This window comes from Ascaphus truei, chromosome 16 (genome assembly GCF_040206685.1).
Source record: "Ascaphus truei isolate aAscTru1 chromosome 16, aAscTru1.hap1, whole genome shotgun sequence".
Taxonomy (NCBI): Eukaryota; Metazoa; Chordata; class Amphibia; order Anura; family Ascaphidae; genus Ascaphus; species Ascaphus truei.
Genome location: NC_134498.1, coordinates 7,296,384 through 7,315,193, shown reverse-complemented (window position 1 = coordinate 7,315,193; position 18,810 = coordinate 7,296,384).

The following is an 18,810-nucleotide window of genomic DNA, read 5'->3' as shown; positions in this document are numbered from 1 at the left end:
CAGTGTGAGCCTCAAAGGAGGGAAAAGCAAGAGAGGGGGGAATAGGAAGGGTTCGGTAACGGCAGACAGAGGAGAGCAGGAGCCCCACGCCTCCACCCCTGCCATCAGGGCGCGGTGTGTGTGTGTGTATCAGTGTGTCTGTATCTGTGTGTGTGTGTGTGTGTATCAGTGTGGCTTTTTTGGCGATAAGCTGGTGATAAGTGGCTTATCGCTGCTTACTGCATGAGGGCCTTAGGGAGGATTTGTTCCTTTAAAGTACACCTAGTTTGGCATAGGATTTGGATGTCAGGGTATCAATGTGCAACCCAAATGTTAAATGGGAGTTGAATGATCAGATATTTCAAACAAGTAACAGGGGCTAGGATGGTTTTAGAGCTGGTTTTTATCTGAAGCTCTGTCATTGGTAGCTTTAGCAATTTAGCTCTGGTCCCAAATACCATTGTTACAGTCTTGTCAGTGTTTAAAATCAGTTTGTTTTGGGAAATCCAGTTTCAAGTCTCAAAAATCAGATTGAAGTATGTGTTCAAGGTCAGAGAGGCGAGGGCTGCGTGCATATAGGATAAGATCTAAGGCCTCTCACAATAACCCGTTAGGAATATTAATTCCTCATCTATCCGACATAAGTATAAAATATAGTCTACCAAGACCCCTAATACAGAGTTACCCACCTTATACGGGAGCAGCTGCCAGACGAGTATAGTAAATGTATCTTATTTCTTTTGCCACTGGAGGGCAGCGTGGAGTTGCAAGGAGTGGCGCCCGTAAGGACGACGTGCCAGTTAGGCGGAAGGAGAAGCGCACACACTTTTATGTGAAACGGATATATTTGGGGAGGGATTTAGGAGTCTGAGTAAGAAAATTAACCATTTAAATATGTACAGATTTAATCCCACTTTTGGAAATTAGGGATGTTGCCTAAAAGTTTGAGAATGCATAAAGTGCCACCCATGGGCTTTAATGAAGCAGCATTTGTGGGCTAAAGGGAACAGCATTCTGTATAAAGGTATTTTGGACTCGATATAAATAATTGATGCCAAAAACTAATATTAAGTAAATTGAGAATGGAAAAATCTTCAACACAAACGTACAGAATGTGATATTCTGAGAGATCTTACAGATGTTATCAAATCCCACAATGAATATATAGAAAATGTCTGTATAGAACGAGTCAAACAAGAATATGCCAATAAAACGTTTAATTGGGAGATACAGGGGCCACAATTCAGGTCATTTAGCTGAAAGAAGAGAAGCCGGTCAGCCGGTAGAGCAGGTCAGCCGGTCAGCCAGTAGAGCAGGTCAGCAGGTCAGCCAGAAGAGCAGGTCAGCCGGTCAGCCGGTAGAGCAGGTCAGCCGGTCAGCTCTGAGATCAGCATTACTTATATCCCCTAAACGTTGTCCCCTGCATGTAATGCTGCAGAACAGCCTACACTGCATATACTGTACATGAGATACTTAACCCTTTCTTTTCGCTCGACTAATCTGAATGATTTGCTAATTGGTTTGTAATTAGAGAGATATTTGTAGCAGAATCCCATGTATGTTATTTTTACCTTTTTAGATACCGTTTTGTGTAATAAAATATATGAGATCAGAGGGGCTTCCTGTTTGCACTCGTGTTTTGGCAGAAGTGTATATGTGACCCTATAAATCTCCCTCACACCTGGGCTTGGCAGCGTGACACTAGTGCAGCGTCCTGGGGAAGAATCACTGAGCTGTTAGCAATAGATACAACCGATAGAAAAGACACTACACATAGGTTTGATTAAAGAGAGTATTTTATTGAAATAATGAATCTCTTTGCTGGGAGGGGCCTGCAGCACATTGCAGAGCGATATAGTAACACGCAGAGCAATGCATTGCAGGCCCCTCCGGCAGCAAAGGGGTGAAGACCAATGCAGGGTGTATAAAGATCTCACTGATAATTCATGCACAAAGTGCAGTTTGTTGCTGTGATCCAGAGGAAGGCGAAACAACCCCTGCTGTGCAATGGGGGAAAAAAATTCCTTCCTGACCCCATTAAATGGCGATCGGATGGTCCCTGGATCACTGCGCAGTGAGATCAGATGGAGCAGCACAGATCAGCGTTGTTATACACAGGGGCACACTCAGTATATAGAGATGCGGGTGATGGGGCCCTTGTGCCCCTGTGTATAACTCACCTGCTCCCCCATCCCCCTGCATATCTATCCCATTCACCCCTTTTCCTCCCGCATACCTCGCAGGGCCGGCCGGCCATTAGGCGGTCGCCTAGCGCGCAGAGGTCCTAGGGGCGCATTAATAATCATTATTATTTTTTCCTCTTATTATTTTATTTATTTATCTTTTTTTTTAAATTATTATTCTTTTTTTTATCCAGTATTTTGGCGCCCTTTTATTTTTATTTTGCGTTGCGCTGGGGTGCGGTCGCACCCCCCTGCAGCCCCGATATCTACGCCACTGTTTATTTTATTATTTTATTTATCTTATTATTTTTTATACAACTGGGGCACAAATTTTAAGTTTTGCCTCGGGCGCATGAAACCCGTGCTCTGGCCCTGCTCCTTGTTCTCTCTCACCCTCTCACGCCCAATATCCCTATCTCCCTCTAGTACCTGCCCCTCCCTCAGCCTTCCTGATCTTATCTGCCTCTCCTGCGGTCAAACCAACTTCTCAGGGCCCCTAGAATACCCCTGTATCTACGCCCTGGCTCCTCTGCTACCTGCACCTGGCTTCTTGTCCGCCTAAAAAAGGTGAAGCAGCAGATCTGTCCGCACCTCTCGTATTCTCCTACCTGCTCCCGGGGTCTTCTCCTCCGCCTAAAAAAGGTGAAGCAGCAGATCCGGCCACACCTGTCGTATGCTCCTTGGTCATCGTACACCACGTCTGCGTCATCGGCCGCCTTGTAGCCCACCTCATTGTTCCACTTGACGCCCGCTTTGTCGTATGCCTCGTCGTCCGCCTCGTAGCCCGCCTCGTCGTCTGGTGGCACAAAGGGCACCACCTTCGTGTGTGTCCTGATCTGCAGGAGACATGAAGTGTTTGTAACCAGGGACAGTGATACTCTGTATCGCAAGAGCTCCTGTGCCACTTATACCCCATCCCCAATACCACGTTATACCGCCCTCCACAGGGCAAATACCCGTTATACCCACCTCCCCAGGCCCAGTACCCAGTTATACAACCTTCCCAAGGCCCAGTACCCTGTTATACGCCCCTCCCCAGGCCCAGTACTCGTTATACCCACCTCACCAGGCCCAGTACCCATTATATACCCCTCCCCAGAAGGTCATGTTTCTATTTATCAAAAATACATTGAGTTACCTCTGGTTTTCAGGCATGTCCTGGGGGAGTTATCACAGAGACACAGAAACGTCGCTGAGTTTGGGTTAGTAACTCCCTTAACTTCTCAGCAGTTGAATTCCCCATTAGGCGCTTAGCACGTTAAAAACAAGCGTTGCTATTTCTCTGCATGAAGTTGCAGGTAATTGGAAGAGTTACACAGTGACGGCTATTTCATCACTCACCTTGTTCCCCCGAAACGGTCTTTTCTGTCTTATTTCCGGCTTCACATCGGATATCCATATCCATTCTTGGCCTCTGATCTGTATGCAAGGCAATGCTTTAAGACAGGGTTGCACAACCTTTTCCCCCTGCTCCCCCCTCCACCTTCCCCACCTTGTCTCCGACGTTCTGATGTAACGACGTCATGTGATATCACGTTGCTATGGCAATGCCACATCATGTGACGCCACATTGCTGTCGCCAGAAGCCGCCGGAGACAAGGAAAGGGAACTTACAGAGGCCTTGCACGCGATCTCCGGCATTTAATTTAAATGCTGTGGGGAAGAGCGAGGGGCCTCTGTAAGCGCCGAGCCCCTCCTCCCAAGAAAATGTCGTGCCCCTTGATTTGCGCACCCCTGCTTTAAGAGATATTCTGGGACCCTCCAACTCCTCCATCGGACCCTTCCTCATATTGACTGACCTTGCAGTGCTCTGCACTGACTTGCACTGACCTGCTATGGTGCCTCTCAAAATACCATGCTAACTCATTCTGAACATACATGTGTCCTTTTTACATGTTACTCAGCTTGTATGGGCCACAGACAGCTTTCCCGGGGTCCAGGACTAGTTTCCACCGGGGACACTCACCCATGGGTCGGCGACTTTGCGAGAACCCACCCCCCCCAACCTGTTTTCTCTTGCACTGCCATAGACAACAACATTTCGGCCTGCTGGTCTTTCTCAGGTAAAGTGGCTAAACCCACTAAATCCAGCAAAGAAAGGCCAGCAGCCGAAACATTGTAGTCTGTGGCACAATAAATTATCTTTTTTTATTCAAATCCGTGTGCCCTTTCCCATCAATCATATTGTATCCATTGGACGAAATGCCGGTCTTCCCTGAGACTAAGGGGCACCGGTAAAAGTATCACTACTTATTGTTTTTTTTTGGTGTGCAGCAAATCCCCATCATTTTTGCGTTCTCTTGCTCTGCCCCAATCTGACACACCACCTTGCTCTCTCACCCCCCTCTTAGACTCCCCTGTCACCCTTTCCTTCCTCAAAGGATGTCCTTTAATCAGATCTTACCCAAATTGTCTCCATCTCCCTTGGAAATGTTCTGTCTTTAAGCTGTGCGGCTCCTCTTGATCCGAACTTTCTTAGCTGACCCCTTTAGGTTTCGGCTCCGAGGGTCTAAAAAATAAGCGACTCCGAAAAGATGTGAAATATGCGCACGGGTCCTAATGGGGCACTGAGGGGGAGACTTAAATACTAGTAAATATAATCTACTGTGCTAACAAATATAATCTATTAACTAAGAAATATAACTTATTAAACTAAGAAATATAATTTATTAAACTAACAAATATAACTTATTAAACTAAGAAATATAACTTATTAAACTAAGAAATATATTTTATTAAACTAAGAAATATAACTTATTAAACTAAGAAATATAACTTATTAAACTTAGAAATATAATCTATTAAACTAAATAAATATCTATTAAACTAAATAAATATCTATTCAACTAAATAAATATAATCTATTTAAAAACAATACAATAAAAAGCTGGAGAAATGATACGTCAACCAAGCAACAGATGTGATGCCAATAAGCGTTGAACTCCTTGCAGATCCACCGTCAGCTGGTTGTGGCAGAAAGTGGTGACATACAGTAGAACAGAGTGGTTGAGCTGTAACCACGGCAGTCAGGTCAGAAATCAACACAATATTTTTTGAAATTTAGAATGAGAATGTTCAGTATGTCACATTCTGGGCTCAGACTCTGAGCCCTGTCACATGTTAGCAGCTTGTGATAATAGAAAGTATCCATATACTGGTATGTGATAAGAAACATGAAGGTCATTTTATAATGGGTCCCATAACCTGCTTTATATGAAGTATCATTTTACAATAATTAGTAGAGATGTTACATTTTGAAAAATAGCACTTCTGGCGACATTGTTCATTTTCTCTACAAATGATAAATGAAAAAGTTGGATAAAACGTTATGTGTGTGTGTGCGCGCGCAATATATATATATAGAGGTATCAGTACCGTGTTAGCCGAGCTTCAATAATCAAAAAATAAATAGATAATACCGTTCTGTGGCTAACGAAATGCTTTTATTTGTGCGAGCTTTCGAGATACACTGATCTCTTCTTCCGGCGATGTTACAATGAATGAAGCAAGCAAAAGGTATACTTAAAAACAGTGTCTCTTGGAATGTTATCTGTGCTGGTCCTTCCCCCGGTGTGGATGTGTTTTATGCCTAGAGACAGCTGTGTGTGCATAGATATAGCACAGTATGTTAAATTACGCTGCGGGGTCATGTGACGTCACCCTCGTCAAATGCCGCTGCAGGTCACATGACGCCGCATCAAGGTAAGGGGGGGGGGGCGCGAGCACCGGCAGGGGGGCGAGCTGCAAAAGTTTGTGCTCCCCTGGTATAACCAATAAATAATATAGCTGATATAGCAATTTGGTTGTGGCTAGAGAGAGATTATAATGGCAGTGAGAATTAGTGGTCAGAATTAATAACAGTGCAATTACTAAAAAGTAGCTGTAATAAAATAATAATAAACACTATGCCTAAACACAATAAAAGTCCAGAAACCTAGCTCTAATAGCTATGTTATAACTCAATCATAAAAGGATCCAATTCGGGCGTCCTCTGGAGCCCTGGCCGCTCTCTTCAGGGAAACAACCACCTCCTCGATAGATATCTAAACAAAAAAAAGAAGAGAAAGCGCCCGCTCCATGTGTAAATTCGGTTTAACAATTTCATTTCCTGGACAAGATAAAAATAGCAAACTCACAAACATCCGTTTGGTAAAAGCATTGTGTGAGACAGGCTCGGGCTCCGTGGTAATCCGGTGGTCACTCCGCAGCTCCAGACTTTGGACGATGACCGGGAAACTCGATAGGCTGCGCCCCTCGCAGTGTGGTCCTCCAGCAATCTGTGGTATGTTGTGGTTCCACTGTAAATCCGGTGTCTCGTCTTGGTCGCGTACCAACTTCCCTTCCGGCGTCAGGACGTATAGTGTGGCAATAGCAACGAGAAGAAAGTACTGAGGTGGGGTTGGATCCTCCTCGGTTATTTCTTGTTTTATTAATAAATAATTTACTATATTTTAATCTCTGGTGCGCATTGTGTGCATTTTTCTTCTTGTCTGCACAGTGCTTCAGATGCTGCATCTGAAAAAATGCCGGTGGATCGGGATGTGAGGTAGGAAAGTGACGTCCGCGCCGGAACGTTATTGCCACGCCTCCAAATATTTATTGCCACGCCCCCAATCGCACCCGCTGCATACCCTGCAAAGCCATAAAAAAGCTCAGGCTTCAGCAAGTGTATTGCAGCGTGTGTGCCTTCCCTCCGTCTGAAATACTATAGACGCAGCCTTATCGACGCTTACTAAATAGGCCCGTGTCTCTCTCTCTCTCTCTGTGTCTCTCTCTCTCTCTCTGTGTCTCTCTCTCTCTCTCTCTGTGTCTCTGTCTCTCTCTGTGTGTCTCTGTCTCTCTCTGTGTGTCTCTCTGTGTCTCTGTCTCTCTCTGTGTGTCTCTGTTTCTCTCTGTGTGTCTCTGTCAAAAGAACATTTCAGTATTGCCAAAGCGTGAGTAAAAGGGGGTGTGGGACAATGATTACACGAATACTAGGGGGTACGGTATAATGGTTATACAGTACATTACTTTTGTCTCTCTCTCCCTATGTCCCTCTCTCTGTCTCTCTCTCATTCTCTGTCTCTCTCTCTCTCTGTGTCTCTCTCTCATTCTCTGTCTCTCTCTCATTCTCTGTCTCTCATTCTCTGTCTCTCATTCTCTGTCTCTCTCTCATTCTCTGTCTCTCTCTCTCATCCCTGTATGATAGGTATGTTCCAACTCTATTTTTTGCTCTTCTTTTCCGTTTGAGAGGAGGGAGTCCCTCACCTCTTCAGCCACACACCAGGAACGCTGGGTTGCTTTCAGAAGCTCGGAGAGGCGGATACAGTCGTGGATTGCAGGCACTGATTTATCTGGTAAGTACCGCAAACATGCTTGAACAAGACATTTTATTTGATGGTTTAGATTATCATTGTCTGTGGTTGTTAGTTATTGGTATTAGAGTTTTTTGATGTTGTTATGAATCAAATACATTTTGAAGTAGTAATCCCCCTCCGAACTGGGCATTCCTGGCCAATAATGCCCTGGCTGTAAGAGTTGAAGGGCCCAAGCAAAGCCCCCACCTCTATACACACTAACACTGCAGGGGCATCAGAGTGTCTTGTTGTCATGGCAACAGGGGGTGTCACGTGATGTAATTTGTTTAATAAATTATTTTTTAAGGTGTCCCGGTTTTTCATTTTCGAAATCTGGTCACCCTATTGATCAAGCAGAAAAAGTGAAGAAACAATTGTAGTTTTGCTAATGGACGTCATTTTGGCATATCATTCGCTTTGAGGATACCCATTAATATGAAGAAAAATAACATCGATTCCCAATGTAGCCCCCCTTCCCTGGGCCAATCGCAGATCGGGCCCCCCTCCTCTGTACTAGGGTCTGGCTACGTGTCTGAGTGTGGTGCATACCTGCTGGCAACAGGGGGGCCTGAGTCTCCCGCGATGGTATGGGGGATGACAGGATCAGGTTTCTGGGGTGAATGCCTCCGTCTTATCAGAGCAGGATGAAATTTCTCTTCAGAAGGACTTGGAGAGACTGGAAACGTGGGCAGGTAAATGGCAAATGAGGTTTAATACAGATAAATATAAGGTTATGCATTTGGGATGCAAGAATAAAAAGGCGACTTACAAATTAAATGGAGATATATTGGGGGAATCCTTGATGGAGAAGGATTTAGGGGTGCTTGTAGACAGCAGGCTTAGCAATAGTGCCCAATGTCATGCAGTAGCTGCAAAGGCAAACAAGATCTTATCTTGCATCAAACGGGCAATTGATGGAAGGGAAGTAGACATAATTATGCCCCTTTACAAAGCATTAGTAAGACCACACCTTGAATATGGAGTACAATTTTGGGCACCAATCCTAAGAAAAGACATTTTGGAACTAGAGAGAGTGCAGAGAAGAGCCACCAAATTAATAAAGGGGATGGACATTCTAACTTATGAGGAGAGGCTAGCTATATTGGATTTATTTACATTAGAAAAGAGGCGTCTAAGAGGGGATATGATAACTATATACAAATATATTCAGGGACAATACAAGGAGCTTTCAAAAGAACTATTCATCCCACGGGCAGTACAAAGGACTCGGGGCCATCCCTTAAGGTTGGAGGAAAGGAAATTTCACCAGCAACAAAGGAAAGGGTTCTTTACAGTAAGGGCAGTTAAAATGTGGAACTCATTACCCATGGAGACTGTGATGGCAGATACAATAGATTTGTTCAAAAAAAGGTTGGACGTCTTTTTAGATGGGACAGGTATACAGGGATATACCAAATAAATATATATGGGAAGGATGTTGATCCAGGGATTAATCCGATTGCCAATTCTTGGAGTCAGGAAGGAATTAATTTTTCCCCTTAATGGGGTTTTTTGTTTGCCTTCCTCTGGATCAATAAGTAAGTATAGATATAGAATTAAGTATCTGTTGTCTGAATTTAGCATAGGTTGAACTTGATGGACGTACGTCTTTTTTCAACCTCATCTATTATGTAACTATGTATGTAATGGTGCTGCGCCTCCATCTCTGAGCCCCAGGAATACGGGTGGAATCCTTCCAGAGAGTCCCCCCCCCCCCCCTCGGGGATGAGAGATTCCAGTCTCACACTGTATATCTTTAAAAGCAGCCGCAGCTCTTTATTCACAGCAGCAGAATAGCAGCAACAAGACTATATATCAGGTACAGGGTGTCTTCCTCCACACAGGACTGCTCTCCCTCAGGATGGTCTCTGTGTCCCTGCCACCACCCCAGGTCAAGGGCACCCAGGGTGGGGCTAGCTCTTCCCTCGCCCCCTAAACAGGGTGAGAGGAATTGGTCCACCTCCCTAACTAAGGTTGCATCAGCTCTACTCAGAGGCTGATGGCTCCCCTTCTCCAACGGCCAATTGATATAGGCTCTCTCTGTCACCCTGGGCCAGCCAGGTGACAGACTCAGCAGACTCTAACTCTGGACTGAACTCTTAACTCTGACACACACTTCTACTAAATAGGAAGTGCACTGCTCTTTATGATATTGGCAGGCACTGCCCCTGTGTCTCTGCCTACCACACAGGGTCAGGTACCAATTTCAGGAATGTACCGTTATTAGCGTAAACACAACAGAGTTCCATGGATCTAGCATTAAGACTGTAAGCTCTGCAGGCCAGGGATTTCCTTTCCTATTGTCTGATTTTGTTTGTTGCACTTATTGTACTATAATTCTCTGTACTGTATTGCCTCTCTTATAAAGCGCTATATAAATAAATATTTACATACATAATATATCTTAATGCATCTTAAGACACCTTAGAGTTCCCTCTATAAGACACTTTATGGTCCACTCAAGTGAATAGTCTGTAAGTAGGGTGACCATTCGTCCCGGTTTTGCCGGGACAGTCCCGTTATTTTCTGCCCTGTCCCGATTTTAGCTCCGTCCCGGTTATGTCCCGATTTTTGTCCCTGGTCCCGGTATTGCGGGGCAGCGGCGGTGAGGAGAATGCGGCGGCCGGTAAGTATTTTCTATGTGTGTGTGTGTGAATGCTGCCGGGGAGACTGAATGAAGGAGAATGCCGGGGGCGGGACTTAGAATGCCGGCCGGCCCGCAGGGGATTGGTTGCAGGCAGGTCAGAGGAAGCCGGGGGCGGGACTTCCGCTTTGTGCAGAGCACAAGTGTCTTCCCGCTCCCGGCTCCTCTGTTCGCGGTGAGTGTCCCCTTTCTGTCCCGGGTCCCAGCCAGGGGGGGTAATAGGAGGTGGTAGCGGGGGTGCGCCTACCTTTGTACCACCTTGTACCTTTGCCCCCCTGGCGCTCCCACCATTGCCCCCCCGGCGCTCCCACCATTGCCCCATCGGCACTCCCACCTTTGCCCCCCGGCGCTCCCACCTTTGCCCCATCGGCACTCCCACCTTTGCCCCCCCCCCCCCGGCGCTCACAGCTTTGCCCCCCGGCGCTCCCACCTTTGCCCCTCCGGCGCTCACAGCTTTGTGTGTGTGTGTGTGTGTGTGAATCAGTGGGTGTGTGTGGGTGTGTGTATCTGTGTGTGTGTGTGTGTGTGTATGTGTATCAGTGTGTGTGTGTGTGTGTGTATGTGTATCAGTGTGTGTGTGTGTGTGTGTGTGTGTGTGTGTGTGTGTGTGTGTGTGTGTGTGTGTGTGTGTGTGTGTGTGTGTGTATCAGTGTGTGTGTGTGTGTGTGTGTGTGTGTGTATGTGTATCTGTGTGTGTGTATTTGTGTGTATGTGTGTGTGTGTGTGTGTATGTGTATCTCTGTGTGTTTGTGTATCTGTGTGTGTGTGTGTGTGTGGAGTATCTGTGTGTGTGTGTATCTGTGCGTATCTGTGTGTGTGTGTGTCAGTGTGTGTGTGTGTGTGTGTGTGTATCAGTGTGTGTGTGTGTGTGTGTGTGTGTGTGTGTGTGTGTGTGTGTGTGTGTGTGTGTGTGTGCGCGTGTTTCAGTGTGTGTGTGTGTTTCAGTGTGTGTGTGTGTTTCAGTGTGTGTGTGTGTTTCAGTGTGTGTGTGTGTGTGTGTGTGTGTGTGTGTATCAGTGGGTCTGTGTGTGTGTGAATCAGTGTGTGTGTGTGTGTGTGTGTGTGTGTGTGTGTGTGTGTGTGTGTGTGTGTGTGTGTGTGTGTGTGTGTGTGTGTGAATCAGTGTGTGTGTGTGTGTGTGTGTGTGTGTGTGTGTGTGTGTGTGTGTGTGTGTGTATTAGTGGGTGGGTGTGTGTGTGTGTGTGTGTATCAGTGTGTCTGTATCTGTGTGTGTGTGTATTGTATTGTATTGTATGTCTTTATTTATATAGCGCCATTAGTGTACATAGCGCTTCACAGTAGTAATACATGTGGTAATCAAATAAATAACAGATAATATAAAAAACATATCATGGGAATAAGTGCTTTAGACATAAAAGTAACATTTCGGAAGAGGAGTCCCTGCCCCGAGGAGCTTACAGTCTAATTGGTAGGTAGGGAGAACGTACAGAGACAGTAGGAGGGAGTTCTGGTAAGTGCGTCTGCAGGGGGTCAAGCATTATGTATCGTGTTTAGAATATCCACAGTGCTATTCATATGCTTCTTTAAGCAAGTGTGTCTTAAGGTGGGTCTTAAAGGTGGATAGAGAGGGTGCTAGTCGGGTACTGAGGGGAAGGGCATTCCAGAGATGTGGGGCAGTCAGTGAAAAAGGTTTAAGGCGGGAGAGGGCTTTAGATACAAAGGGGGTAGAAAGAAGACATCCTTGAGAAGAACGCAAGAGTCTGGATGGTGCATACCGAGAAATTAGGGATGAGATGTAAGGAGGGGCAGAAGAATGTAAAGCTTTAAAAGTGAGGAGAAGAATGGAGTGTGAGATGCGGGATTTGATCGGAAGCCAGGAGAGGGATTTCATGAGGGGAGATGCTGAGACAGATCTAGGAAAGAGTAGAGTGATTCTGGCAACAGCATTTAGGATAGATTGTAGGGGAGACAGGTGAGAGGCAGGAAGGCCGGACAGCAGGAGGTTACAGTAATCAAGACAGGAGAGAATGAGGGCCTGAGTCAGAGTTTTAGCAGTCGAACAACAGAGGAAAGGGCGTATCTTAGTTATATTGCGGAGGAAAAAGCGACAAGTTTTAGAAATGTTTTGAATGTGAGGGGCGAATGTGAGAGAGGAGTCGAACGTGACCCCTAGGCAGCGTGCTTGGGCTACTGGGTGAATGATTGTAGTTCCAACAGTAATGTGGAAGGAGGTATTAGGGCCAGGTTTGGGAGGAAGTATGAGGAGCTCTGTTTTAGCCATGTTGAGTTTAAGGCGTCGGAGGGCCATCCAGGATGATATAGCAGAGAGACATTCAGAAACTTTGGTTTGTACAGCAGGTGTAAGGTCAGGTGTTGAAAAGTATATTTGTGTGTCGTCGGCATAGAGGTGATAATTAAACCCAAAAGATGTTATTAGGTCACCTAGAGAGAGTGTGTACAGAGAAAAGAGAAGAGGTCCCAGGACAGAGCCCTGGGGTACCCCCACAGAGAGATCAATAGAGGAGGAGGAGGTGTTAGCAGAAGAGACACTAAAAGTACGATGGGAGAGGTAGGATGAGATCCAGGATAGAGCTTTGTTCCGAATACCTAGAGTATGGAGAATGTGGAGGAGAAGAGGGTGGTCCACGGTGTCAAATGCTGCAGAGAGGTCGAGTAATATGAGCAGAGTGTAATGACCTCTGTCTTTGGCAGCATGGAGCTCGTCAGTTATTTTAGTGAGGGTTGTTTCCGTGGAGTGAGCAGTGCGGAAGCCAGATTGTAGAGGGTCTAGGAGAGAATAAGTGTTGAGAAAATGGAGCAAGCGAGAGAATACAAGACGTTCAAGTAGTTTAGAGGCAAAAGGCAGGAGGGAGACAGGTCGATAGTTAGAAAGACAGGTAGGGTCAAGCTTGCTGTTTTTGAGTAATGGTATGACTGTTGCATGTTTGAAGGAGGATGGAAAGGTTCCAGAGCAGAGGGAGGAGTTAAAAATGTGTGTAAGCGTAGGGATTATAGTAGGAGCTAGAGGTTTTAGGAGATGGGAGGGAATGGGGTCAAGAGGGCAAGTGGTAGAGGGAGAAGAGGAGATCAACAGCGACACATCCTCCTCTGAGACAGTGGAAAAAGACTCAAGGAAGGCAGGAGGAGAGTTAGGAAGAGGTGTAGGATGGGGGGAAGAAACAGGGGATGTTCTGCTGTATGGATTCCACCTTTTCCTTAAAATAGTCTGCAAAGTCCTGAGCGGAGATGGAGGAAGGAGAGGCAGCTGAGGGTGGTTTGAGTAGAGTATCAAAGACAGAGAACAGTCGGCGTGGGTTAGACTTGTGCATGTTATTAGTGCAGAAAAGTAGGCTTGTTTAGCTTGCGAGAGGGCAGAGTTGAAACAGGATAGCATAAATTTGTAGTGAAGGAAGTCTGCGAGAGTGTGAGACTTCCTCCAGAGGCGTTCAGAGGAACGAGTGGAGGAACGCAGCATGCGCGTGTGGGAATTTAGCCAGGGTCTAGGGTTAGAAGGGCGAGGGCGGCAGAGAGAAAGCGGGGCATGTAGATCAAGAGATGAGGACAAGACAGAGTTGTACTTTCTGACCAGGTTGTCAGGGTCTGTAGCAGAGCTGAGAGAGGAGAGGGAGGAGTGTAAAGTGGACTCAAAGTCAGGTAAGTGAATAGAGCGCAGGTTTCTGCAGAACCGGGGGGTAGATGGAGGTGGAGAAGGGGAGAAGCGAGATAAAGAGAATGACATGAGATGATGGTCAGAGAGAGGAAAAGGGGAAATGGAGAAATCAGAGAGAGATAAGTTTTTAGTGAAAACCAGGTCTAAGTAGTGGCCATCCTTGTGGGTGCTGGCTGCAGTCCACTGTTGAAGGCCAAAAGAAGAGGTAAGAGAAAGAAAGCGGGAAGCCCAAGAGAGAGAGGGGTCATCAATGTGGCAATTGAAGTCCCCAAGGAGAAGAACAGGGGAGTCTGAGGAGAGAAAGAAAGAGAGCCAGGATTCAAAGTGAGAGAGAAAGGCAGAAGGGGGATGAGTAGAGGTAGGTGGGCGATAGATGACCGCCACATGAACAGGGAGAGGAGAGAAGATCTGGACAGTGTGAGCCTCAAAGGAGGGAAAAGCAAGAGAGGGGGGAATAGGAAGGGTTCGGTAACGGCAGACAGAGGAGAGCAGGAGCCCCACGCCTCCACCCCTGCCATCAGGGCGCGGTGTGTGTGTGTGTATCAGTGTGTCTGTATCTGTGTGTGTGTGTGTGTGTATCAGTGTGGCTTTTTTGGCGATAAGCTGGTGATAAGTGGCTTATCGCTGCTTACTGCATGAGGGCCTTAGGGAGGATTTGTTCCTTTAAAGTACACCTAGTTTGGCATAGGATTTGGATGTCAGGGTATCAATGTGCAACCCAAATGTTAAATGGGAGTTGAATGATCAGATATTTCAAACAAGTAACAGGGGCTAGGATGGTTTTAGAGCTGGTTTTTATCTGAAGCTCTGTCATTGGTAGCTTTAGCAATTTAGCTCTGGTCCCAAATACCATTGTTACAGTCTTGTCAGTGTTTAAAATCAGTTTGTTTTGGGAAATCCAGTTTCAAGTCTCAAAAATCAGATTGAAGTACGTGTTCAAGGTCAGAGAGGCGAGGGCTGCGTGCATATAGGATAAGATCTAAGGCCTCTCACAATAACCCGTTAGGAATATTAATTCCTCATCTATCCGACATAAGTATAAAATATAGTCTACCAAGACCCCTAATACAGAGTTACCCACCTTATACGGGAGCAGCTGCCAGACGAGTATAGTAAATGTATCTTATTTCTTTTGCCACTGGAGGGCAGCGTGGAGTTGCAAGGAGTGGCGCCCGTAAGGACGACGTGCCAGTTAGGCGGAAGGAGAAGCGCACACACTTTTATGTGAAACGGATATATTTGGGGAGGGATTTAGGAGTCTGAGTAAGAAAATTAACCATTTAAATATGTACAGATTTAATCCCACTTTTGGAAATTAGGGATGTTGCCTAAAAGTTTGAGAATGCATAAAGTGCCACCCATGGGCTTTAATGAAGCAGCATTTGTGGGCTAAATGGAACAGCATTCTGTATAAAGGTATTTTGGACTCGATATAAATAATTGATGCCAAAAACTAATATTAAGTAAATTGAGAATGGAAAAATCTTCAACACAAACGTACAGAATGTGATATTCTGAGAGATCTTACAGATGTTATCAAATCCCACAATGAATATATAGAAAATGTCTGTATAGAACGAGTCAAACAAGAATATGCCAATAAAACGTTTAATTGGGAGATACAGGGGCCACAATTCAGGTCATTTAGCTGAAAGAAGAGAAGCCGGTCAGCCGGTAGAGCAGGTCAGCCGGTCAGCCAGTAGAGCAGGTCAGCAGGTCAGCCAGAAGAGCAGGTCAGCCGGTCAGCCGGTAGAGCAGGTCAGCCGGTCAGCTCTGAGATCAGCATTACTTATATCCCCTAAACGTTGTCCCCTGCATGTAATGCTGCAGAACAGCCTACACTGCATATACTGTACATGAGATACTTACAGTAACCCTTTCTTTTCGCTCGACTAATCTGAATGATTTGCTAATTGGTTTGTAATTAGAGAGATATTTGTAGCAGAATCCCATGTATGTTATTTTTACCTTTTTAGATACCGTTTTGTGTAATAAAATATATGAGATCAGAGGGGCTTCCTGTTTGCACTCGTGTTTTGGCAGAAGTGTATATGTGACCCTATAAATCTCCCTCACACCTGGGCTTGGCAGCGTGACACTAGTGCAGCGTCCTGGGGAAGAATCACTGAGCTGTTAGCAATAGATACAACGGATAGAAAAGACACTACACATAGGTTTGATTAAAGAGAGTATTTTATTGAAATAATGAATCTCTTTGCTGGGAGGGGCCTGCAGCACATTGCAGAGCGATATAGTAACACGCAGAGCAATGCATTGCAGGCCCCTCCGGCAGCAAAGGGGTGAAGACCAATGCAGGGTGTATAAAGATCTCACTGATAATTCATGCACAAAGTGCAGTTTGTTGCTGTGATCCAGAGGAAGGCGAAACATAACCCCTGCTGTGCAATGGGGGAAAAAAATTCCTTCCTGACCCCATTAAATGGCGATCGGATGGTCCCTGGATCACTGCGCAGTGAGATCAGATGGAGCAGCACAGATCAGCGTTGTTATACACAGGGGCACACTCAGTATATAGAGATGCGGGTGATGGGGCCCTTGTGCCCCTGTGTATAACTCACCTGCTCCCCCATCCCCCTGCATATCTATCCCATTCACCCCTTTTCCTCCCGCATACCTCGCAGGGCCGGCCGGCCATTAGGCGGTCGCCTAGCGCGCAGAGGTCCTAGGGGCGCATTAATAATCATTATTATTTTTTCCTCTTATTATTTTATTTATTTATCTTTTTTTTAAAATTATTATTCTTTTTTTTATCCAGTATTTTGGCGCCCTTTTATTTTTATTTTGCGTTGCGCTGGGGTGCGGTCGCACCCCCCTGCAGCCCCGATATCTACGCCACTGTTTATTTTATTATTTTATTTATCTTATTATTTTTTATACAACTGGGGCACAAATTTTAAGTTTTGCCTCGGGCGCATGAAACCCGTGCTCTGGCCCTGCTCCTTGTTCTCTCTCACCCTCTCACGCCCAATATCCCTATCTCACTCTAGTACCCGCCCCTCCCTCAGCCTTCCTGATCTTATCTGCCTCTCCTGCGGTCAAACCAACTTCTCAGGGCCCCTAGAATACCCCTGTATCTACGCCCTGGCTCCTCTGCTACCTGCACCTGGCTTCTTCTCCGCCTAAAAAAGGTGAAGCAGCAGATCTGTCCGCACCTCTCGTATTCTCCTACCTGCTCCCGGGGTCTTCTCCTCCGCCTAAAAAAGGTGAAGCAGCAGATCCGGCCACACCTGTCGTATGCTCCTTGGTCATCGTACACCACGTCTGCGTCATCGGCCGCCTTGTAGCCCACCTCATTGTTCCACTTGACGCCCGCTTTGTCGTATGCCTCGTCGTCCGCCTCGTAGCCCGCCTCGTCGTCTGGTGGCACAAAGGGCACCACCTTCGTGTGTGTCCTGATCTGCAGGAGACATGAAGTGTTTGTAACCAGGGACAGTGATACTCTGTATCGCAAGAGCTCCTGTGCCACTTATACCCCATCCCCAATACCACGTTATACCGCCCTCCACAGGGCAAATACCCGTTATACCCACCTCCCCAGGCCCAGTACCCAGTTATACAACCTTCCCAAGGCCCAGTACCCTGTTATACGCCCCTCCCCAGGCCCAGTACTCGTTATACCCACCTCACCAGGCCCAGTACCCATTATATACCCCTCCCCAGAAGGTCATGTTTCTATTTATCAAAAATACATTGAGTTACCTCTGGTTTTCAGGCATGTCCTGGGGGAGTTATCACAGAGACACAGAAACGTCGCTGAGTTTGGGTTAGTAACTCCCTTAACTTCTCAGCAGTTGAATTCTCCATTAGGCGCTTAGCACGTTAAAAACAAGCGTTGCTATTTCTCTGTATGAAGTTGCAGGTAATTGGAAGAGTTACACAGTGACGGCTATTTCATCACTCACCTTCTTCCCCCGAAACGGTCTTTTCTGTCTTATTTCCGGCTTCACATCGGATATCCATATCCATTCTTGGCCTCTGATCTGTATGCAAGGCAATGCTTTAAGACAGGGTTGCACAACCTTTTCCCCCTGCTCCCCCCTCCACCTTCCCCACCTTGTCTCCGACGTTCTGATGTAACGACGTCATGTGATATCACGTTGCTATGGCAATGCCACATCATGTGACGCCACATTGCTGTCGCCAGAAGCCGCCGGAGACAAGGAAAGGGAACTTACAGAGGCCTTGCACGCGATCTCCGGCATTTAATTTAAATGCTGTGGGGAAGAGCGAGGGGCCTCTGTAAGCGCCGAGCCCCTCCTCCCAAGAAAATGTCGTGCCCCTTGATTTGCGCACCCCTGCTTTAAGAGATATTCTGGGACCCTCCAACTCCTCCATCAGACCCTTCCTCATATTGACTGACCTTGCAGTGCTCTGCACTGACTTGCACTGACCTGCTATGGTGCCTCTCAAAATACCATGCTAACTCATTCTGAACATACATGTGTCCTTTTTACATGTTACTCAGCTTGTATGGGCCACAGACAGCTTTCCCGGGGTCCAGGACTAGTTTCCACCGGGGACACTCACCCATGGGTCGGCGACTTTGCGAGAACCCACCCCCCCCAACCTGTTTTCTCTTGCACTGCCATAGACAACAACATTTCGGCCTGCTGCTCTTTCTCAGGTAAAGTGGCTAAACCCACTAAATCCAGCAAAGAAAGGCCAGCAGCCGAAACATTGTAGTCTGTGGCACAATAAATGATCTTTTTTTATTCAAATCCGTGTGCCCTTTCCCATCAATCATATTGTATCCATTGGACGAAATGCCGGTCTTCCCTGAGACTAAGGGGCACCGGTAAAAGTATCACTACTTATTGTTTTTTTTTGGTGTGCAGCAAATCCCCATCATTTTTGCGTTCTCTTGCTCTGCCCCAATCTGACACACCACCTTGCTCTCTCACCCCCCTCTTAGACTCCCCTGTCACCCTTTCCTTCCTCAAAGGATGTCCTTTAATCAGATCTTACCCAAATTGTCTCCATCTCCCTTGGAAATGTTCTGTCTTTAAGCTGTGCGGC